Source organism: Apostichopus japonicus, chromosome 7 (assembly GCF_037975245.1).
Source record: "Apostichopus japonicus isolate 1M-3 chromosome 7, ASM3797524v1, whole genome shotgun sequence".
NCBI lineage: Eukaryota > Metazoa > Echinodermata > Holothuroidea > Aspidochirotida > Stichopodidae > Apostichopus > Apostichopus japonicus.
Genome location: NC_092567.1, coordinates 3,596,073 through 3,621,442, shown reverse-complemented (window position 1 = coordinate 3,621,442; position 25,370 = coordinate 3,596,073). Strand labels below are relative to the sequence as shown.

At 34.4% G+C, this 25,370-nt stretch overlaps 2 protein-coding genes across 2 annotated transcripts in view; one reads left to right on the top strand and one right to left on the bottom strand.

The window, feature by feature from the left end:
* The window catches only part of LOC139969997 (uncharacterized), a 310,518-nt gene that overhangs the window by 89,377 nt on the left and 195,771 nt on the right, over positions 1-25,370 (bottom strand). The gene's annotated exons all lie outside the window — the stretch shown is intronic.
* Positions 1-25,370, top strand: part of LOC139969971 (uncharacterized) — a 480,181-nt gene that overhangs the window by 351,797 nt on the left and 103,014 nt on the right. The gene's annotated exons all lie outside the window — the stretch shown is intronic.

Below are 25,370 nucleotides of genomic sequence, written 5' to 3'. Positions count from 1 at the left end.
TCAGTGGTCCAATTGTGTGTAATGATATGATTCATTCCAACTCCAGACCCCTATCTTCGATCCCCACCCCCACCCCATTCCCCGACAAGCACTTTCCTACTAAGAACATTAAATAAACGCCTAATTATGTTAATACTTCTAAACTATTTTTAAGCAGACATGTTTGGAATGCTTTGGATAAAATCTGTACATACTGTATCCACATACACTCAGTAACTAGGAGTGCATGATTACACTTGTATGTGGTTTCGTCGTTCTTCCTTTAATACATTTTGATTTAAGCTGTGACGTATCGGTTACGTAATGTCTTAAATCTCACACGATAAGAGTCACATTAATTGTGTCAATGTAAAGACTAAATGACATACATTGCTTATCTACAATACCATTGTGTTATTAAAATCGATCTATGAGAACTTAGAGGTGATATTAATTAATATCTGTGATATGTTTGTTCTAAGCCAGCATTTCTTCATTTCTTTGTATTCCAATGTTTTATCGTTCTTAACATGAAGACAATAGGATGACGTGACAAATCTTAAAAAGATAGCTCAGGGGAAAATTTATTTGACTAATCATATAATAAGCATCCAATTCCTGCCTTGCATTTTCGAGATATCGATAGCTGAAATTGTCACAATTTGTAATATAAGTGAACTTGAAGCAAACAGGTGTGACGTCATAGTTACAGCATACTGATAGCAAATGTTCTGTTTATTCCTATGTTTAATTTTCTTGATATGACATTGGATTGTATAGGATGACAACTTTGCTTTCGGGGATTTGAAGATATTAATACCCAAATGACTGTAGTATATTCATATTTTATTGAATCCTCATTTTGAAAAAGAAATCATGGATGTACATTTCCAACGGAGTAATGGATACTGTTCATACTTGTTTTATGTAGATGTTTCTTAGTAAGAAGTTGTGCCCTATTGTTTTGGCGTTGACCTTATGAATATTAATGGGATTATTGGATCAAACCTAAGGAGTTTTAAATTAAAATAACTCCGCAACCTGAATTCAGATTGTAGCCAGACTTGGCATACAGTTGTTGGTTAATAGCTGGTACATGAAGACAATCTAAGTCCCCAAAAATTCCAGGCACATTTTTACGCTGACAGGGCCCAACTTTTATTACCAACTCACATGCATTTGAGGACACATTATTTGGGCCTGAATGAGTGGAACCATTTGAGCGCAAAATTTTGTTGGGCCCAATTTTTTGGGAGGTGCCAATAATTGAAACTTGCAAATAATTCCACAACCTTAAATCAGATCATATCCAAACTTGGAATATAATTTTGGTTAACAGCGGGTACATGTTGGCATAAATATTATGATATTTGGGTGTTGGTTACTACACTTTATTATTCCACTATTCAAGTAACTATAGTGTCTGTTGGACTCTTGTTAGTATTTTATCGTCTTTATTTACCTTCCGTAGTTATTGTAGTCCTCAATAAAGCCTTGTCTGTTAAGACAATACGATCATGTGAGCTTACAAAATTTAACAATATTGAATATGATCATAACGCTGATAATGTTCTTTACATTTAGTAAACGTTAATACAATGGTATGCTCTCTGTGTTTCATTTTTCATTTTTATTATTCCTTTTTTTTTCATTATAATGAATCTTTTAAAGTGTCCATTTGTTTGTGAAACTAAAGGAGAATCAAACCCAACAGTCATTTTAATAGTATTTTTTTAAGTAAACTATCGATCATTGTAATATTGTGTGATAGGATAGCTATTGGTCATATTTAATATGATGTGATAGATAAGCTATCGATCATTGTAATATCATGTGATAGGTAAGCTATCGATATTATGTGATAGGTAAGCTATCGATCATTTCAATAGTATGTGATATGTAAGCTATCGATCATTGTACTATCATGTGATAGGTAAGCTATCAATATTATGTGATATGTAAGCTATCGATCATTTTAATATTATGTAATAGGTAAGCTCTTGATCATTTTAATATTATGTGCTAGGAAAGCTATCGATCATATTTAATATTACATGATAGGTAAGCTATCGATCATTGTAATATTATGTGAAGGTAAGTTATCGATCTTTGTAATATCATCTGATAGGTAAGTTATCGATCATTTTAATAATATGTGATTGAAAAGCAATCGATCATATTTAATATTATATAATAGGTTAGCGATCGATCATTGTAATGTTATGTGATATGTAAGCAATCGATCATACTTAATATTATGTGATAGGTTAGATATCTATCTCTTTTTTAATATTACACGATAGGTAAGCTATCGATCATTTTAATATTATGTGATAGGTAAGCTATCGATCATTTTAATATTATGTGATAGGTAAGCTATCGATCATTTTAATATTATGTGATAGGTAAGCTATCGATCATTGTAATATTATGTTATAGATAAGCTATCGATCATTTTATTATTATGTGATAGGTAAGCTATCGATCATGTTAATATTATGTGATATGTAAGCAATCGATCATATTTAATATTATGTGATAGGTTAGATATTGATTATTTTAATATGATGTGATAGGTAATCAAATGAACATATTTATTATTATTTGATATGTAAGTAACTGATCCCTTTAAAATGTTGTGATACGTAAATTATCGATCATATTAAATATCGATCATTGTAAAATTATGTGATATGTAAGCTATCGATCATATTTAATATTATGTGATAGGTTAGATATTGATCATTTTAATATGATGTGATAGGTAAGCAAATGAACATATTTATTATTATTTGATATGTAAGTAACTGATCCCTTTAAAATGTTGTGATACGTAAATTATCGATCATATTAAATATCGATCATTGTAAAATTATGTGATAGGTAAGCTATCGATCATTTTAATATTACATGATAGGTAAGCTCTCGATCATTTTAATATTACGTGATAGGTAGCCTATCGATCATATTTACTATTATATGATAGGTAAGCTATCGACGAGTAAGTCACTTTAGGTCTCTTACGCATGAAAAAAATACATATTTGATTTTGGAGGTATCGATTCTTGAATTATTGTTAAGATACTAGACTCGCATATTTGAATAAGTTTTAATTGTTTCATGTTGTCTTCAATAATTGCTTCATTAACAGTCTCTTTTTATAAGGTTTATAAGCAGAACGTTAAACAGTTATTGTTTTATCATAACATAATTTTGGCGTAGTAAAGCTGATAATTTATTTATAGATCAAGTAAGTCTTAAAATTAAAGATTGTCTCTGTATTGTATATACGTCTCATTCTGTTCTTACATTGTTATTTTAATGGGTCTTATAAATGATTCTACTGGTTTCATTTTATTTCAGATCTTTTTCATTTCTTTAAATTCGATATTTTTCGTCGATTTATAACAATTCTAAGACTAGCTAATACTTGCTCTAGTTATTGTTATATTTAGTCATTAATTGTTAGATTGCATTCTACTTCATCTTTTTATTAATTTTACTTTCTTTCAAGATTTAGTTGCTTTCTTTCGTTCCTCCTATTTCTATATTATGGATTAATCTTTGATATTACTAACGCGTAATACAGTGAATATTAGAAGAATATTGTGAAATGTTATCATAATAACAATGACTGGCTGTCTACCGTTACACCATTGATTTTGTTATTCAAAATTAAACTGAAACGTTGTCTGAGACATAAATCAATAACAATGACATGTTTTGTTTTTTAATCCAGTTCTTTTGTTCCATTATTATGATCTCTAATGATGCTTCTTCAAAGACAGTAGGAAAACGTGGCTGACGTATTATAGTAAGATTTTAACATTATAGTAACGAAGATAATGTTCTGTATGTTTAACACTAACCTTGCATTCGATGGTCGGCTCTCCATACATACCTTTCATTGTTCTCGTTGTTTTGCTTCTTCTATTAATGGTGCTGGTTAAGGATTGATGAATATTCATGATCTCTTCATTGTAATTCAGTGTTTGTCGTAATTCCCTTTACCCAAATTGGATAAATATGAAGCTATACAATTTAACAATATAACACAAGCCCCATCCCGCAAAATTGAATATAAGTACAAAGCTAGAACACCGACTAACAGATAAATATGGAAGGAATCATTGCGTTGCAGTATCTGTTTATGATATTAGATATTTCCTAGGAAATAATTATTCCATTATTTTGTAACTGTTCTTGGTATCTTTCATATTTCTGTATGCTTGTACTTATACATAAATTTTGCAACCTAACACATTTGTTCTAATTGAGGCGATCCAGGTCTCTCATTGTGATACGATTACAACATATTCATCCCATTTATCTGTTACTGTATCATAAGTTCATATCGCAGCATGTAATGATGAAATTATTGATATGTATTGATATTGTAATGTCAATGGAAGCAATAAAAGAAAACTAATCGGAGAAATATTGTCAACAGTTTTATCTCTGTGTAACATATAGTATATGTACTAACTTGTAATTTCAACCTTTTACTCTTTTCCTGTCCTGCGTCAAGGTCACACATGACGGTTATGGCTACACAGTAACTGCCCGGAAAAACAGGCGAGGCTGGTATAGTTACGGTTGAGATAAAGAAGTTCCCTAACAAAAGTGTTGATGTCGCTATGTGTGCCTTAAATTTTAACTTTCTCTTCAAGTTCATCCAACATGTTCTAGAAAGAAATGCTTTTTGAAAGATTTTAAACTTCCAACTGATTTCATTTCATTCAAATATTCAAGGGTGTAATAAAATAATAAAATGATCGAAAAGTACATTGCTCAATGTGGCATCTGACGACCATTATATGATTTTATAGCGTATTTTGGGCAATATCTGAATCATCTCCAGGCAGGAATTTTAACGGTTTTCCATTTTCCTTGTTTCTTTTCTTAAAGAAACGAATTTCACTCCTCGTCTCCATACGAGGATCTCTCCTTGTCAACATCCACTGTGTTGATCATTGACGTCTCTGCACGCATGGGCCGGGAGGGGTGGAGAAGGGGTGTTACTGGTGGATGCCCTCCATTGTATTAACCTTAAATCGAGATGAACTTCCTCATTGAATTTCATTTGGTAAATTAAAGATGAGTTAATAAACTGGTATATCAATTATACCGATACCCTTGGCCACTATATATTCTAACTGAAATCATTTCTCCCGTACAATGTCCTTTCCCTTCCCCGTTCGTCCTCAACTGCACTGGGTACCACGTATGTCTGTTTCTATGTATTGACAACGTCATAATACTTATCAATATATGTTAACATTTTTGGGGGCCTTTGTTAGGTAACACTTTGTCACACCCGTCTGCAGGGTTTTCCTTAAACTGTCCCCTAAAATGAAAACGAAAGTGTAAATTTGCTGAGAATGTTCATTATACATCGTTGCCGATATCCGATTCTATTTTATTTTGTAATTTTATGTCGTGGAGTTGAAGTTTTGCTTCATAGACTTGTTTTCAACATAGATTCCAATCCTTTCTTGTTTTCACTCTCTTTGACCCAGTTTCTAAAAGTCGTAAACATTGACCAATATTGATGTCTGGCAGTAATATAAATGGCTTATGTAACCCTCCATAGAGTGATTTTGTGGTCTTGCAGTAAAATAGATATATCGTCTCATTAACACCGCGGTTTATGATATACCGCCAGCTGACAGATTGTGGCAATTCATACTAAGCAAGAGATAGTATCAGATTGATACAAAGTTCAGTGATGGGGTAATGATTGCTCCATGTTTTAGGTGGTTAATAAGTCAAAGTACTGATAATAATCAATAATTTAATAAACAAATAAAACAGAACACACATCGAAGTTCAAAATAGGAAATGGAAGTGGGGGGGGGGGGGGGGTTGGTGGCTGTAAATCTAATCACACTAGCATATATGACGCCGTGATCAATTTTTGGTGTGTAAGATATGCATCACCCATAGAAATTGAAGTAGGGAGAATAACGTCATGCGACATATACTGAAGCCACCCATTTAACTGGTGGCGCTTTGCTTGTACGGCAAGACAGTAACGGAGCGTAATACAAACACTACGTCTTTGAAATAACTAAAGTGATAAAGTTGACATTAATCACTCGAAATGGTGATATCGCGTGCTGCACTTGGGTGCCAAAATCGTGAAAAATGTAGCAGTGGACTGTAGTTTCACAGGTAATTCTTAGGAAGCAATAGTAGAAGCAATTACATAGGAATATAATTAATTTACTAGTGTCGTCCAGCTGCTGTATTGTAATTCACTGGACCCTGGATATAGTTAGCCTAGCCCCTAGACCGGCTGTCCTTTTGAATGCGATATGACTAAATGCCTAGTGAAAAAAATTATCACCACCTCATTTTACTTAGAAAATGTATACCTAACGATAGATCCACATGCTATAACAACATGGGATGACGGTTATGATATCATGGGCGTATCACTAACATTTCAGTACTAGGAAATAGGCTTAGCCTAACTTATGTTTATGTACGTAGCCTTGCCCCTTGGTGGGATATGTAATCTTGCATAAACTACTACCCAATTTGTAACATTATTTCTCAGACCTGCATGCACAGACTAATATGGAAGTATTACACAAATTAAGTTGCGGAAGGGGGAGGGTTACATTTTCAAGGGACAACTATGACAATATCTGAGTGGAGCACTAAAATAATGCAAGGAAGAAAAATGTTTGCCATGTGCCTCTTAGATGAAATTACACTTCCAGATATTAAAAGTTGCACAAAACACTCCACTTATTCAAGTCATTAGAGGCGATACAAAAAATCAGACTTGATTATTAAGTCAGGAGTATAGTACTTACCAGTCTGGTCGCCATAACATGTCTCTGTTTTGCAAAGTACACCTACTCTTTCACAAAAACGGGTAAAATCAAATTCAATTTCAAAGTCGAATGCACAATGTATGTATATGCAGACGTACACATGATCTGGCTTTTTGCAGTATAACGCAAAGCGCCCTCATTATTTTCAAGGCTTCACTACTTAAACACACGGCGATGCAATGACTTACTGATTTTGTTGGCATCCAAATGGACATTATAGTAATGTTTGCCTTGTTGGAGTCATATTATATCGTTGAAAATTCGTTGAAATACTTCGGGTGTTTTTTTTTATCTTCAGTAAAGTGTATTTTTCTTGTAATTGCCTATACATTTGTTTCCAAAAGTAATGTGAAAAATAAGAACATGTTGTCGGGACGGGTGTTATTTAAAGAGAACATTCAAAAAATGATGTCACATATATGAACTCTTAGAAGAGAGGGGTAGAGTTGGTGGTATCAGGAGAGAGTTGTAGGGTGAAGTAGTTCATTCAATGACAATTGAAGAAAGAGCCATTGATATGACTAGTGAAGTGCTTAAATATGACGACTTGCCTGTTAATATTATACATGTTTCTTGTTTGTTTTTGTTTAAGAGGGGGGGGGGGGGGAGGTAGGGGAGGTGTGAAATAGTTACAGTAATTTAGAATGTTAAAAAAGAAAAATTTCTTAAATGGTGGAAGGCTTTCGAAAAGTGTTGTCATCGGTGGGGTATAGGAAGGTAGTAGAGAGTTAAGTAGTCACGCGATATCAATTAAAGAAAGTATACAATAGATACATTCAGCTGATTAAATAAATATGACTACTTGTCTTTAAATATTAATTGTTGAGGGTCTGTGGTAGTGTGAAATAGTCATACAATGTCAAACAACGTAAATATATGATATATGACAAACGTTAACTATTTAATCGTCACAAACTCTCAGTCTAAATTACTAACGATGATATAGAGTCAAGTAGTCACGTGATATAAATTAAAGAAAGTATACAATACATACATTCAGCTGATTAAATAAATATGACTACCTGTATATTAATATTACATGTGTAGGGTCTGTGGTAGTGAAATAGACATACAATGTCAAACAACGTAAATATATGATATATGACAAACGTTAACTATTTAATCGTCACAAACTCTCAGTCTAAATTACTAACGATGATATAGAGTCAAGTAGTCACGCGATATCAATTAAAGAAAGTATACAATCTATACATTCAGCTGATTATATGAATATGACTACTTGTATATTAATATTACATGTGTAGTGTCTGTGGTAGTGTGAAATAGTCATACAATGTCAAACAACGTAAATATATGATATATGACAAACGTTAACTATTTAATCGTCACAAACTCTCAGTCTAAATTACTAACGATGATATAGAGTCAAGTAGTCACGTGATATAAATTAAAGAAAGTATACAATAGATACATTCAGCTGATTATATGAATATGACTACTTGTATATTAATATTACATGTGTAGTGTCTGTGGTAGTGTGAAATAGTCATACAATGTCAAACAACGTAAATATATGATATATGACAAACGTTAACTATTTAATCGTCACAAACTCTCAGTCTAAATTACTAACGATGATATAGAGTCAAGTAGTCACGCGATATCAATTAATGAAAGTATACAATCTATACATTCAGCTGATTAAATAAATATGACTACTTGTCTATATTAGATGTGTAGGGTCTGTGGTAGTGTGAAATAGACATACAATGTCAACGTAAATGTCTGATATATGACAAACGTTAACTATTTAATCGTCATAAACTATCAGTCTAAATTACTAACGATGATATAGAGTCAATCGTATACATTATGCACGATACGCAGATATTTATAAGAATATTAAACAAATTGTTTTACGCCATATTATTATTTTTTTTTGGTGGAAGTAATGGATTGATTTCATCTTTTAAATTCTTGTACACACAGAAAACAATATGTATAATAATGTTACGTAAATCACGGGTTGTAAAAATACATGGCATTTTGTCGGTAAATATTACACAACATTCAGTAAAAGCATGCGTATGCATGCGATTGAGGGTTGCCGAAAATAATAGTAAAAGTCCACTTAGTAATTTTACATGATTACAAGTAACTTTTGCCAAATCGTTAAACAACGGATGCAGAGTTAGATAATGCAACCTAACTTTTAAGAGTTTGTCAAGTAAAGTCATTTATCGTTACTAAATATACTAGTAATCCACGGCCATACACGCGTAAGCGACATGCAGTTCGCAAAACAAACTTGATCATTTCATTTCTTGGCGCTTCTTTTAATAACGCAATTGATCCAACTGAATGATTCAACACAGCCGCGGAGTCACTCAGTTGGGACAACTGTTTTTATACTGTAGTGTTATGTCCCGCTTCAGATCACTCGTATTGCCAGTACGTGCAGTAATATGAACAATATGTTTTTATCAGTTCAAGGTAAGGAACTGTTTATACTGTCAATACCAGTGATTTGAGAGCATGCTATTGGTGTACATTATTAGCAGTAGGAAATTGTTCCAACTGGCTGGCGGAGTACATCAGTCGTTGGGGGGGGGGGGGAGGGACACAGAATCGTACTTCACCCCTTCAAACTTTTCAAACTATCTTCCCAATCATTTTTCTCAGATATTATATAGGCTACTTCACATATATACCTTAAACGTGCATGAAATGCAAACTGTAATAAGGCGGTCTGAGATATTATAACTGTCTTTCAAAATAACAGAAAGCAAGTTTTGTATGGAATACGTTTGCATATAATTAAGAAAATAAACTTGATACAGTGGTGTTTACGTTACTTATTTTCTGCTCTACGAGAAAAGAATCTATTATGTCAAATTATATATATTGAAAGCACGACACATTGATCATTTTCCGTTATTGCTGTTACTATATAGATAAATGGCACAGTCTACTCCAGAATACTAGAAATAAAAGGTCAAGTTTTAAGGAAATTACGGTGGCTGAATGTGATTATTAACAAGATTGCCAGAAATTTATTTTTTTGTAAAAAACAAACCGTTCTTTTGGTTTTAAATGTCAAAATAGCTGAAGTGTTGCGCGCATGAGGTAGTAGTGACTGCATTGATGGAATAAATGTTTTATAATATTTCATGACAATCATGATATGTCAAAGGTCTAATACCAGTATGTTTTAGGTGCTAAGCTCATATGACGTTCTTGGAACGTTCAAGGGTTAATGATTGTCATTGAAACTAAAGTAACTATGAACAGATCATTTTACTTATCTATGCAAGAAACTTTAGCTAATGCTGCGGGTAGAATTGTATCTTTGACAAATTTTGCAATCAGACAGTTGATTATGTTAATTGTTGGGAGCTTTCAAATATCTTTACATGTTGAGGAAGTTGGGGAAAATTCCTAAGTCGACCAATTGCTTTTTGTAAAGGCATCTCAGAAACTAAAAAAGTAAATCATTTAAATTTCGTAAGCATGCACTTTTAAGAGATAGTACCTTTTGTTCATGTTTCTGTTATTACTTTTCTTTATGTTTTTGTTAGTGTATTTTTTTATTTATAGGTAAAAAGAAGGATTAACATTGCTGAAAAATGTTAACCGTTTGAAAGTATGCTATCAATGTGGTTACGACCGCCTATTGCCTAATGTATCTGATGCAAACTGTCATCCATAACTGGACACAAAAGTTATAATATCATGGCTGTAGTTCACTATTCATACATGGTTGTAGATGTACAGGATACCCTCTTAAGTGTTGAAATAAAACTTGATGTTATCAAATATTCTGAATTATTTGTGTTGTCATTCCTTTTTGTTGTCTCTTATATTTGCCTTTCTGTTGTGATCGATTTAATAAAAAGGTGCATCAAGCTGCTTTTAATAATCAACTTAAATATTTGTAAAACGCTTGCTGAACGGGTGCTATGTAGAAATCGCTGGCAACATTGTACATAATGGTTTTGTAGTTACGTAACATGCTGATCATGTAAAACTTTACAATACAGCAGTTGAGTAAATTTTATTTATATTTTTGAGGAAAAAAATGTATCCCTGATTGATTTGGGAAAAGTTTCTAATCGTCATAATCATTTTTCTTTCCGGCCACTAGGATCTTTAATTTGACCCCCCCCCCAAAAAAAAAAAGGTAAACAATTACTCTTTACCATATTATCCATTAATGAAGAAATTGTGAAATGCTGAACTTGAAGAGATGTGTAGACACTGAAATTACGTCAACGGTTATCCTTCAAATAATAGGTCCCCCGAAAAGAAAAGAAAAATACACGATTGGCAGCGTATGAAAGTTGGAACGTGCATCTAATTATGTTACTGGAATTCACCATTATATGTTAGTACTAGTATTTTGGCATTGTTATTCAAACCATTTAGGAAAGGGAAAAGACCATATAATCATCGCCTGGCACACTGTTTGCAAATGCAAAGATTCAGTTAAAGTGTTTAGCACTATCGTGGAGTGCATCTATAGTATTACAAAACAAAAGTGTACCAATTTTATATTCGTAATCGTATAAACGCATTCCTGTTTCATATTTATTAATATACTCCTATCTTTTCTACTTCTCTTTTTGTATTGCTTTTCTTTATGTTTGCTACCATTTCTGTGAATTGGATTTGCACGAAAAGATACGAGTGGCCTTTTCAGCTCTACTCCATTTGTTCTGATTTGATATGTTTTCCATCCTTCCAACACACTGTTAAACTTAACAGCGGGTAAAAAAACGGAAGATTAAACCGAATTCAATAAGTTTAGATATTGTTTGGATTTTTCCGGCAAAGGAAATGACCGTGCTAGGAGTATTTCTAATAAGTATCTATAAGCAATGTTTGTATAAATAGTTATTGCATCCTTCCGTCAGTTCAACCGCCAGCGCATGGTAGACATTATTGACCTCACATTATGATAATATCATGTATGTTATATATATATATATATATATATATATATATATATATATATATATATATATATATATATATATATTTATATATATTTATACATATATCGCGTGTTGTAGGACAATACTTTTTGTGCGGGTTTGCACTCTACACTAAACTATATATGTGCTGCATTATGACATACAATCTCAAAATCAACTTCAACGATGAAGCTGTGTGCAGAAATCCATAGTGGTTATTATACAATACGGAGTCGTCTTTTACTTTATTTTATGAGAAGAGTGGATCAGGCGAATTGAAGTGTACATACAAAATCATTAAAGGTACTTATGAATTTATGTATAGGCCCAAATATCAGCTCGATCCAATTAGCGCAACGTTGTGTATACAATATGATTTGCCTACATGTAGGTCATAAAATTCAGCTACTTATAGTAGTAGCCTACTGTATTAACCTCTCTGTCGTTACAGATCAGTCTAGTAGGCCATACAACTAACTCATTTGGTGTTTATTGCAGAGTAATAATATAGCGATAGCGTTCTTAATATTAACGCCTGTCTCTCAAATCAGACACATTGATATTTTTCACACTACGTAACTGCCGTAACTTGTAGGCCTATGTCAATTTTTAGCAATGTTTGGGGGAAAGAGCAGCTATTTGCGATCCAAAATTTGATTGGGTGTAATTTTGTTTATAGATATTCATTTAAAGTTACCTTTTGTTGGTGTTTCGAACTATATGTCAAGAGGTTCCCTTGTGTCACTCTTTCAAGGAGAACGACAGGGAGGGGACTATCTTGTAATTTTACTGCTGAGAGGGAGCAAATAATGAAGACAAGACGTCGTATTTATAGTGGTTATGGAAAATTCAATACTGTTTATAAAATCAATAAATTGATATTGTTGTTATTAATTATTATTATTATTATTAATATGAAGGTAGAATACTATTTATATATATATATATATATATATATACATATATATATATATATATATATATATATATATATACATATATATATATATATATATATATATATATATATATATATATATATATATATATATATATATATATAAAAAATATATATATATAAAAATTATGGTGCTAATGGACAGTATATATATATATGCAATTGTACAGAAAAACTTAATTGCCCCCTCAACGGGAATTGCTTGGTGAGCAGTGTAATATATAGGGCCGAGTTACTACTGGTGATGACACCAAATCATACATAGGGCTATCGAGTGGCCCCTTTAAGCAAAGGTACAGTAACCACAGTAAGTCCTTCCGACATGAGCGTTACGAGAAAGAAACAGAGCTTTCCAAACATATATGGGACCTGAAGCGTAAGGGTGCCCCCTTCGTTATTGAGTGGAGCGTACTTAAGCATTCCAATACCCGCATGCGTAGATCCGGTCAATGTAACCTCTGTATTGATGAGAAGCTTTGTATCCTCCTGTCCAAAAACCCGCATTTATTCAATAAGAGATCTGAATTCATCTCCAAGTGTCGCCACAATAGGCTCATACCAATGAACCGTGCACGTAAGAAATAGGGTTCGTGTTCCCCATAGAATATATCCGCGCAGCGAGTATTTGTTCAGTTGTCTGACGATCGCCACCCTAAGGGCGTGAAACTCCGAGTAACAGCTGTACTTACCAAGGCATTTACTTATATGTTTAGGCTCTGCTTTTTTAGCATAGAGCACTCTTCTTGCAGTCCTGATCCTTCCTTGTTATATATATATATATATATATATATATATATATATATATATATATATATATATATATATATATATATATATATATATATATATATATATATATATATAGATATATATATATATATAGATATATATATACATATATATAGATATATATATAGATATATATGTAAATGAAAATCGTTATGAGCCTTATACTCTAGAGATCAAACATCATGCTAACCAACTCGAAATCATTTGTGACTCTTAAAGCCGGATATCGAAAGAGATACTTTGAACAGATTTTATGTTAATGCAATGGAGGTAAACGACAAAGGCAAATGAATATATATAAATGAAAATCGTAATGAGTTGGAAACTCAAGAACAGTGAAAAAACTTTCAGCCTCCACCGGGATTCGAACCACGGGCCTTCCGCTCTGTACGTGGACATATGGAAAGCCGTTTTAACATTTAATAAGGAATTTCAGATATCTAGAAATAATTTCAGATATCTCAAATTTAATTACAGATATCCCCAATTTATTTAAGATATCTACAAATAATTGCAGATATCTTAAAATCAATTTCAGATATCTCGAAATACCAGGGAATTTCAGATATCTGAAATTGAATTAGAGATATCTCAAATTCATTTTCAGATATCTCGAATCCAATTTCAGATATCTCGAATTCAATTTCAGATATCTGAAATAGACATTTAGATATCTCGAATTCAATTTCAGATATCTCGAATTCATTTTCAGATATCTCGACTTCAATTTCTGATATCTCGAATTCAATTTAAGATATCTCGAATTCAATTTCAGATATCTCGAATTTAATTTCAGATATCTGAAATAGACTTTCAGATACCTCGAATTCAATTGCAGATATCTCGAATTCAATTGCAGATATCTGAAAATTCCCGATTAAATGTGAAAATGGCTTTCCATACGTGCCATTTTAACATTTAATCGGGAATTTCTGCATATGTATTTCAGATATCTGGAATTTAATTGCAGATATCTCGAATTCAATTTCAGATATCTCGAATTAGAATTGCAGATATCTTGAATTCAATTTCGGATATCTCGAATTCAATTTCAGATATCTCGAATTCAATTTCAGATATCTGAATTAGAATTTCAGATATCTCGAAATCTATTTAAGATATCTCGAATTCAATTTCAGATATCTGAAATAAAATTTAAGATATCTCGAATTAAATTTAAGATATCTCGAATTTAATTTTAGATATCTGAAATAGAATTTTAAATATCTTAAATAAGAAACAATTTAAGATATCTGGAATTCCCGATTAAATGTTAAAATGGCTTTCCATACGGACACCCTAACCACTAGGCTATGGACGCTGATTGTATGTCCAGAGGATCGAAACCGGTAAGGAAGGTGAGTTAAATGCATACAGACAATTTGAAGCAGAAGATTACCATACCAAATAATTCAGTATACCTTGAATGCATGTGTTTATACAGTCTCTTTGCAGTGAAAGTCAGTCACATATTGTATGCATATACAAACCTGCATAGTGCACTATGGGAGGGTGTTTTTTTTTTTTGGGGGGGGAGTCAAAAAGTATTAGACAGAACACTGTCCACAATCCTGTATGTGTACACACTGTTCATGTATGTACTGGCCATTCAATTCAATACCATGCATATTTCAATGTCATATTAATATTTGCAATGTAGTGTCTGCTTCTGCTATAATACACTAAATTAAAAGACTTAATAATTTAAAAGGAGTGTTTAACCAGTACATACATGTACAGTGTGTACTGTACATGGTTGTGAACATTGTGTATTTATTTAGTGCTTGGTGTAACATAACACTGTACTGAACATGTACACATATATAGTACACACTGTACATTAAATACCCTGGTTCACATTCATTTTTTATCTGATAAAGGGTTGGGTAAGAGATGTGGGTGGGAGGGGGCGATTTACATGCATATACAGACAATTTGAAGTAGACGATTACCATAACAAATAACTCAGAGCATTAATATCTTATAAAAAAGATGTTTTAGCTCATTCTTTGCATCATAATTATACATATCTTACTAGTTTTGTATTGAAAACCCCCCAAAAAACCTTTTAATTGTGACCAAATTTGACCTTGAACTGCCCAAAATAGCCCAAAATATTGGTAAAATGTAATATTTGAGGGCGCTGTTCACAGGCAACGTTGGGCATATGACCCTGAGAATGCAGTTTATTTGTAGTCCTTATGCTAGTGGACCACTCTCTTAATTGTTAAGCACATGTATGATAATGCTAAGAGCTTGTTGTCGTTTGAATTACTCAAATCGGCTTGTGCAAGTATTTTCATACATACTGTATGAACCAAGTGATTTTTGCAATTTTTGGAGTCGTCAATTTGAGTAGATAACACAAAATACACAACTTTTTGACGTGAGTTTTTAAAAATAGGGTTAATACACTCCTGAAAAATGGTATTTAAATACAAATTGTAATTTACCCACAGGCCCAAGTTGGACCCCCAATTAGGGCCAGAAGTGAGATTTCTTAAATTTGAGGACGCTGTTCGTAAAAAGTACGACCCGCTTGACTTTTTTTTGACATATGGCAAGACACCATATCAATTTCAGGCGTATCTGAGGGGGTCGACGTGGAGGCCACTGTTGATTTAGCATGGATTGACCCATATATACTGAAAGTCCATGCTTGTTTTTAAATGACATCGATTAAAGGAACATGTTAGTTATAAATGGGATCCAATCCTTCTGGTCATATCAGATTAGGTTCCTTGCGTTTTGCCAAGCAAGGAGCCTATGCATTCAACTCGGCGTGTGTGTTTGTGTGTATGTGACGCTTGACTTGTGTACATGATATCTCAATAAGGAAATGATGTATCATGACCAAACTTGGTGGGTGGATAGCCCATAGTGAGAGGAAGAACCAAATGTCCATCGATGTTGAAAGTTACGCTATTGTAATCCAATAGTCGACCTGCATTTGGGCGACCTTTGACCTCCATTGACCTGTATTAGTTTCTTTTAAGTTGACTATTTGAATTTTTTGGCCAAATCCTGATCTAAATTGTACATAAGTTGACTCCTCTGCAACCTTCGTGTGCAAAGTTATTAGAGATCAAGGTTTCGTTTGGTTTTGTTAAAATTCTTAATAAGAACAGTTAGGATGATTCTGTGAGTTCTGTAAAAAAAAGCCAACTCTTGCCTATATCAGTCGCCTGGCCCTCAACAGGTTCTCAATAGGACCAACAGTTGATTTGTGACATATTTTGGCAATAATATTGTGTGTACATCGGACCACATAACAATGTTAGAACAGTGCTGCTTCCTTGTAAATATTCCTTACAAGCAAGGAACAATAAATACTCCGTAGTGCCCTTGGGCTCTTGTTTGTCTTTCAATCGCCCTAAGCCTTGTCCTGTGATGAATGTTAGTTTCTGTGATAGAGTGGTTGAAATGTTGGCCCGTACTGCCAGAAAATTTGAGTCTAACTCTGACTTATGTCGAGAAGTGACGTCAATGCGGCACATTGGTCAGAATCGATCAGATCCCAGTTCTCTTAGCTTGGCCATGAGACAATACACAGGAATGTGAACAGACTGTGCGAATGGATGTGCACACAAAAGATCTCCCTCTAAGCTTGGCCTTGATACTTGATACAGTACACTGGAATGTGTACAGACTTTGCGTATGGCTGTGATTCCAAAACTTTATTTCAGAACAACATAATTATGAAGAAAACCTAGTTAGGGAATTCTAGAATGTTTTAAATCTTCAAATGATTGCTAACTTTTAATACTTCACTGGGAATTTTTCATCTCAATTGCTATTTTATTTTTAGAAATGTTACCTCTCCTCGCTACAATGTAGCTTTCCAATGATAGTGTCTCTGCAGCTCCTTAAATGATGTGTCGCGATGAAGTTACAGTCGCCCATCGGTCTCCACTGTTCAAAGTATATATTAGATGAAGTTGGCATGACGTTAACATTTCCCTTCTCCTGAATCATAGGATAGAAAATCCCTGAACTACAGTTGGACTGTCAGTATGAAATGCCAGTATGAACAAAAAATACTGTATGGAGTTTTTCTACATATACCCAATTGACTGCCAAAAAATTCCTTTAAGGAAAACATATGTTGTACAGTATGCGTACATTTGGTATTGGGAATGTTTCTGTACTAAATTCGTTTTTTCTACGATCACCGTTATGATGATTTTAGGCAAGTGTACTGAACATGGAATTGCACCTTCTTTAAACGGCACACAATGAAAGAAACTGTCTATATTGTTGAAGTTTTTTTTTTACACAAGGCTATTTACGGGAATTTTCTTAACAAATTGACAGCAGGACAAAGCTGCAGATGAACTCATCACTACACAATCAAGGACTAGATGAAGACATGAAGGGCAACTCGTAAGTCAGTTTCAGACCATTTACTTTTCTCTTTAGGTTCCACAAAATAGCAGTTTAACATAAGATTAACCATTTTTGTCTTCTTTTACTCTCTTGTAAGAGATATCCCGGTGGATAGATATTACTGCTTTATATATTAAATTATCTGCGCTTACAAGTATAAAGTACAAACTGTCGCAAATATTCCATATTCAGTATAAACTGTCCCAGTCCCACTGGGACAGTTTATACTGAATTTACCAGTACATTTAGTCTCCCGGACCTTTTGTACAAGGCCAGTTGGTACAGACTGTCTCCCAGGACAGTTTATGCTATGATGAAACGAGGGTGGACATTATTTGTTGGTCGTATATTTGGTTGTAAATTGTGTCCCCCTGAACACTACGTCCGCATTAGCATGTACGTTCGAGTAGCAAAAATTTAATTAGTAATGGACTCTGGCAGTATCCGTATTATTAGCAAACTATCGCATTTCGGCTTCCGTATATTTTGCAGTAAAGTCGTGCGACAACCAAAATTGGAAAAGCTAACAGAAAACGTGAGACAAATTGCAGATATTCTAAGAGATGAGAGCTATCCAAGTGGGTTTACAAGAATAAAATAGAGAAGGATCTTACGGAGACAAAGTCAGTCTTTCAGACTGGCTGAAAATGGAACTCTTGCGTACCGAATTGAAGGAAAGTTTTGCTATCTAGGGCTTCTCAACTCGCCCAAATCGAGGCAGCTCATACTGACTAGTGACATCTACTGTATAAGGTAATGTCTGTAACTTACAGTATAGGATACACAATATGGTATTGGTTGTTAAATGGTGAACGGCCATCCCACAGTTAAACTATAACCATGCCTCTAGGACTGATTGGTGCACAAATCATGATATTCTTTTACCACGTTTGGTTAGTTGTAAAAACTCATTCGCAAAAGTCAAGCAGTTGCTTATGCAACATTATAATCAGTTGTATGCTTGAGCAAAGTTGTAAGTGCATGAACAAAGTTATTAGGGCCTATTTCTTTTCGTTTTGTTTACCCAATTGTCTTAACAAATTTTTGTGAAAATTATTATAAATTTCTACCTTTTATCGCCCTGCCTATCATAAAAGATAACAACAGATCACTAAAGCTTACAGCGCTAGTCTGGTGTGCATGCATGGGACACTATAAAATGATATTATCGGACTATAGCACATAGTCTAGCCTACTTCTAGAGGGAAGTGGCACTAATACTGTACATAACAAATTCACGTTCATTAATTTTGGTTGGTAAGAACAGATATTGAAGGCCTGATAGTACTTTTTTTAGGTGTGGCATATTCTCTACATGCCAAACCTCACTGCAGAAGAAAACTCCTTAAATATCTATAGACCCAAATAGTGGCCATGCAATATGTACAATAATGGGAATATTCCATTTCAAACACCGATATAGAGTTGTAATTCAATTTTAAGGCACTTCAGCTAGAACTACCAATTCTGCAGCCCATATATTTGTGTGTGTTTGTTTGTTTGTTTGTTTTTTTTTGGGGGGGGGGTGGGCAAAAAAACATGATATCTCCTTGATCATGAATTTTCTTATCTCTTTGAAGGTGTTCATCCTTGCATAGATAAACCAGACAACAGATTATGTCTAGATTCTATTGGAAAACTATCAACGTTGATGTAACAAGTTATTTTCAACAGGATGTCAAAGCGTCATTGTCCTGTAGACCTACGAACAAGTCTCCATAGCATTCCTGTAACTGGATTATGGAAACAGGTAAATTCTCAATCTGTTTTAATTGCACAAGATGTCCGCAGTATACAGTGAAGGTTTAGTATAGTTAATGTCACTCTTTCTGGACAAATTCAACATTTACAAGTTTAAAGGTAGTCTGTATTGGCCTTCAATTTTGGGCACTTTAATTGCTAAAAGTTTTCAAAAAGTACTTTTCAAGGGGTAATAACCCTTTAAATTGTGCTCAGACATTCTAAATGATGACACGAGATATTGAATGTCCCAGTGAGGTGAATTTCCTCCAGGGAAATAAACATACTTTAAGAATTTTGTCCATAGTGAAAATTTGGCATATTTAAGGCCTATACAGCATACCTTTAAGCCACACTCTGGCCTAACTGCAGAGCAACCATCAATATAGGAATATAATTGTAAGTTGCAAAAAGTGGTGTATCATTTTTCTGGTTTAGTGGTTGAAGAGATTGTAAATATATGGTACAGTATGGTGTAAGTTACATTTTCATGTTTGCAAGGTAAAAATAATTGGCCTAAATCCACCAACACCCTGTTTCGATCAGATATCCCACTGTGTTTATCTAGATCTGTGTACAGAATGAAGCAATGGAATAGAACAACAGTCAAGGCAAAGCCTGCAACTTGTAATTGTTTTTGAAATTAGCACCTAAATGCTGTCTTCTTTCTTAACAGGTTGGTGTAGATCTTATTGGTCCTCTACCAGTGACAGCTACCAAGCGACTGTACATCATAACACTGTCTGACTTCTATTCAAAGTGGCCTGAGACTAAGGCAGTGCCTGACAAGACTGCAGCATCAACTTCTTATTGCATTACTGATGTGATGATGAGGTAAGCATGTCTTAAAAAGTGAATTATTTTCTGTAGTTAGTTCCAATATGAATGGCATCATATCTGTTATTTGTACCATGCAAATAACTTATAGTGCATGGCAGAATGCTGTGTTTGAGTATAAATTATTTCCAACTAGGTATTAAGCATACAGAAAGGTCACGAAGGTAGGTGAGAACCGAGAAAGTGTACTGTAAATCTTTGCAGGTTAAGTCCCCATTAACAAGTTTTTATGTACATAGTTTTTGTTCCTATATTTACTTGCAAAGTTTCCAATTCTGGTTCTTAAGTAGCATATAGCCTGACAATTGTCGTCATTTGATTTACATCCCCAAAAAGTGATTTTGGCTGGATATGTTTCACTGCAGCAGACACAGTTTATATGTTCAAACAAATGATGAGTAAATAATTAAGACCACATTCCACAGCTAGACACCACCTATTGTGTGTTGTTATTCAAAAAGGTGCTGGACAGTTTGATATTGTAACCACAGGGAACTTTTCTGTTTAGAAAGTGTGAACTTATTACTACTTGGCTGTTTTGACAAGAATTTCGACAAGATAAGAGAGATAATGTATCAACTGAGTTTTGGTACCATTTCTCTGTTAGGTCCGTTGTGGAAAATTGCTAAATGTGTTTGTGTGTGTGGTGGGGGATATTTCTTGAAACATGGGAGAGGGACCCCTTTTTCTTTGGCAAAATAAGGCAATGTTTAGGTCTCTTGATGCAAAATGATGTATAATAGTACATTTTACTATAATATAAGCTAGCATTATTTGTTTTTGCATTTGGGTCATACAGAGGGTGTTTTGAACCCCCATGGATCCTGATTCAGGACAATTAATACTTGATTGGCATTAAACAGTCAGACCATGCACACATACATCAATAGAGCACCAAAAGGCATCAAATTTCTGTTGTATCCTAGCTTACTCTAATTTGATAAATTTCTGATATTAAATTTAATTAATATGTCACAAATGTTGTATTGGCTCATGTGGTTAAAACTTTTCAGGTTTGGTAGTGAACTAAACAATATAGCGCCAAAATTATGACATGCAATCTCCAATTAATAAAATGGAGCCAGTAATCCCATAAACATGTAGGTGTCACAATAAAAGATCATCCAATTAACTCAATGCCTAAGCATAGTTCAGTTGTACACTATACAGTCTACACTTAACCAACATGGTGAATGTTAATTATCTTTGTAGTGAAGCTTACACATAACCTTTCAAGATGATAATTTATTTTATATATGACTTACAGTGTGGTATTCACTACTCATAATATTGCTTTCAACTTTTATTTTGCACAGATTTGGTTGTACTGATATCTCATCCCTGACCACCAATGGAGGGAGTATATATGAGGTTAACAGAAGACATGTCTAGACGATTTTCTTAGCAGTTAACTTGTTCAATAATCTTGTCTTTCACTCTAACATATCATGAGAGAAAATTGCGTCGGCTGCTATACGTTTAAGCAAAGACAGGCCATTGACTTTTCACTGCCAGTCGTAGTCGAAGGGATGTGACGCTCGAAATTCTTTATCACCTCATTACTTCATTAAATAACAAATACGAAGGCGTGTTTCTTGGTTCTGGAAATTGTGTTCAAGATAAGTTCTCATAGTACAACATATAACCGACCATATTCTGCTTCCTGTTGTAACTTTTGCTGTTATGGATTTCTGTGTAAGTCTTAGCGATCAAGATTTAACTTTTGACGGTATCAAGTTGCACATTAAAGCATTTTATAGGTAATCCTACTGTTTGTGGAAAGCAGTTCAAGGGGGGAATTCTAATAGGGAAACTTCTGCATGGTTTTATTGAGGTCTTTACCAAACTCTAAAGAGGATGTTCTTCATGTGGATTATGAGAGTTTCAAGTACATATTGTTTGAAGAAGAGTGACAGTAGTATATCATTCTAATCAAGCAATACCTCCCTGCTTGAAGGATGCTCTAGAAAGCATGGATTATCTTTAGTTGCATCAGAGCTACAAAGGGAGAGTCATCATTCCAGTTAAATTTCCCCATGCAGGGGGTAGGAAGTGGGGGTGGGCACACAACATCAGAGGGACATTTTCTCATTCCACAACCACCACTCGTTATGCTATAAACCGATACACACCGGCCATATCACTTAAAAACATATGATGTGTTAGTATGTTATCAATACTATTTATTGAGATTCTTTATTGTTAACCGTGCTATAAAAAGATATGGGATGCCATTTTAAAAATAGTATGTACAGACAGTGCCCCCCCCCCCGGCTCCTGGCTCCCTGATCCCATGTATAATCATTTTTCACTCTTTGCCCAGTCTGATATAGATTCAGAATATTGTGTTTGTGCATGACTATCATCCAATTTCATGTTTTGATTTTTACTATATTAACTTTCTTTAAACAAACTTTTCTCTACAAGAATGACATATTTAAGGTGTGAGAAACATGATGAGACAAAAAATCTAGCATATTGCATCCTGCTCTGTCCTATTTGCTTTATTCTTTCCCTTGTTTGGCTTTGTTTTGTTTCCTGTATGTTTTGCAGCTCTTTTGAAGAGGATAATATATCTAGAGGATATATATCTAATATATCTTTTCTAATTTGAACCACTTTTGTCCAATAAGAAACATTCATAATAAGAAACAACGAACCTTTATCACTGGAATTGCCTGGAATGCCATTTGTCTATACAAATGAAGATTTGCTTCGCGCATGGCCATCTCATTAGGCTTAGGGGGCAGGGGGTGGGGGAATGGCCTTCCACCCTGTTGAGAGGGAGAAAACCTTGACTCGACGATTGAGTGACAAATAATAAGGAAGGGTAAAAAAGTAAACAATAAAGTAGTAATGAAAGTCAATAAATAGGTGTCAAGCAATTAGGGCAGTGTTGACATTTTCAAGGTCAGAGAAGTATCTTCCAGCTACTTCATGGTTGTTATTAGCAAGCAAAAATATTTTGGAACTCATCACAGATAGGTCACAGACTTAATTAAGAAGACCCCTCCCCAGGACACAAATTTGATAACTTACCATTCCAACTCCCCCCCCCCCCCTTATCCTTGCACTCAAAATTATGTGTATGGGCCTGAGTTTTGTATACAGCGTTGCCGATTTCGTTTAGAATGTAACTTGAAAACACCCTCGGTTGCCGTCCTATAATGAGCTTTACGCACGGATGAAATTTCATATTGGCTAGGCAACTCTCGTAGACCCATGAAGTACAGTTACCATACTTGCCAAAACTTACCCACTGTGTGTTAGGGAAATACGGCAACAATGAAGTTTGGACTCCTAAAGTTCATAATATTTTACCTTGCAATTATCATTTTTTGTTGTAGCTGTTGCATTCCCTATCCCGTACCCACCCTCCGTTTGGGGGGGGGGAGTTAGGTTTATACTATCTCTCCCTCTGTAAAGATGACTATGAACGCAATGTAGTTGCCGAATACAACATGCAACATATACGGAGGATGAAATAGCAGCAATCACAACAAAACATGATTAACATCTTTTACAGATGGAAGACTTGTTTCTTTTTCTTCTTTTTTTTTCCCGTTCTATTTTTTGTTTTGCAGCAACGCACAACGTCTCATTTATTTCCTGTAACATTTAACTCTGATATATGCATCTGCTCTAATTATTGATATAATGAACTCAATTGCCTTTTGAATGTCGAAATGCTTAAATTTTATGCGGGACAAAATATGCTATGAAGTATTTGCGGACATTCTGTACCAGGACATTTCGTCCGGTGGGACTATATTTGCTGTGAGGGTGGGACACAATTTTCAGCAGATAATGTCCGACCGGACTAAATATGCTGGTACAAAGTGTCCGCGGAGACACTTTGTACAGGGGGACACTCTGTACTGTCACACCGGCAGATGAGTGTGTGTGAAACCTTACTTGGAAACAGGATATGTCTAGAATATAAGTTTGGACCAATATCATATTTGGTGTGTAAACGTACCAACTTGAGTAGAAAAAGCCTACTGCCTTTAGAGGCAAAATGTCATTAGGGGTCAAGCTGTGAAACCTTGTAATGACGATATCTCCAGAAGGGAAGCTTGGACCAATCTCATATTTAGTATGTAGTTGTGTCACATTGAGCCCAAGATATCTATGGATTTTTGTGGAGGTCAAAGGTTGGGGTCACCATGGGTCAAACTGTGAACATCGTAAACATGATATTTCAAGAAGGGAAGCTTGGACCAACCTCTTATAAAGTATGTAGTTAGTTCAACAATCCTTTTGTTTTTTGCGGAGTTCAAATGTCACCAGTGGTCAACTTGTGGAAACCTTGTTTTATAATCTATTGTACAGTATCTCCCACAGTGCAGCCTATGATATTACTGTACATGTGTGTTACGCCTCATTAATAGGAGAGGCTGTTGGCAATTGGAAATTAGCTAAAGGGCATCCGTAGATGAATCAAGAAGTTTCGACCAAATCTCCATTGACTTAAGTGTGTCGGTAAATTACTGTACGTAGCTGCATACATGCCTGTGCACAAAGGTGTGTAATGAAACGTTGTACTGTTTGTACATGTGCTTAATGTGTTGGAATGATATCAATTTGAATAATCTATATGTTACTGTACCTTTGCTACTGTACCATTGTTAACTTTTCCGGCGTATTTTTGCAATTGTCAAGATTCAGTGCCAAATAAAAACTTTAGGTTTGGATGTAGTAACGTTGGGGAAATGACCAGGCGCTGTTTACGAAAATTAACTATTGCCTGGTTTGATGTTTCAAAGGCAAATCAGACGCAAAATCTTGGGGACCTGGGAGGGGGCTTAACATTTGACTGACGCATGTTTAATGTACGGCTTGTACAGTAGGTGTACCACATAGAGTGGAAGAAGCCAGTTGTCTTTGGTAGCGATCAATCTC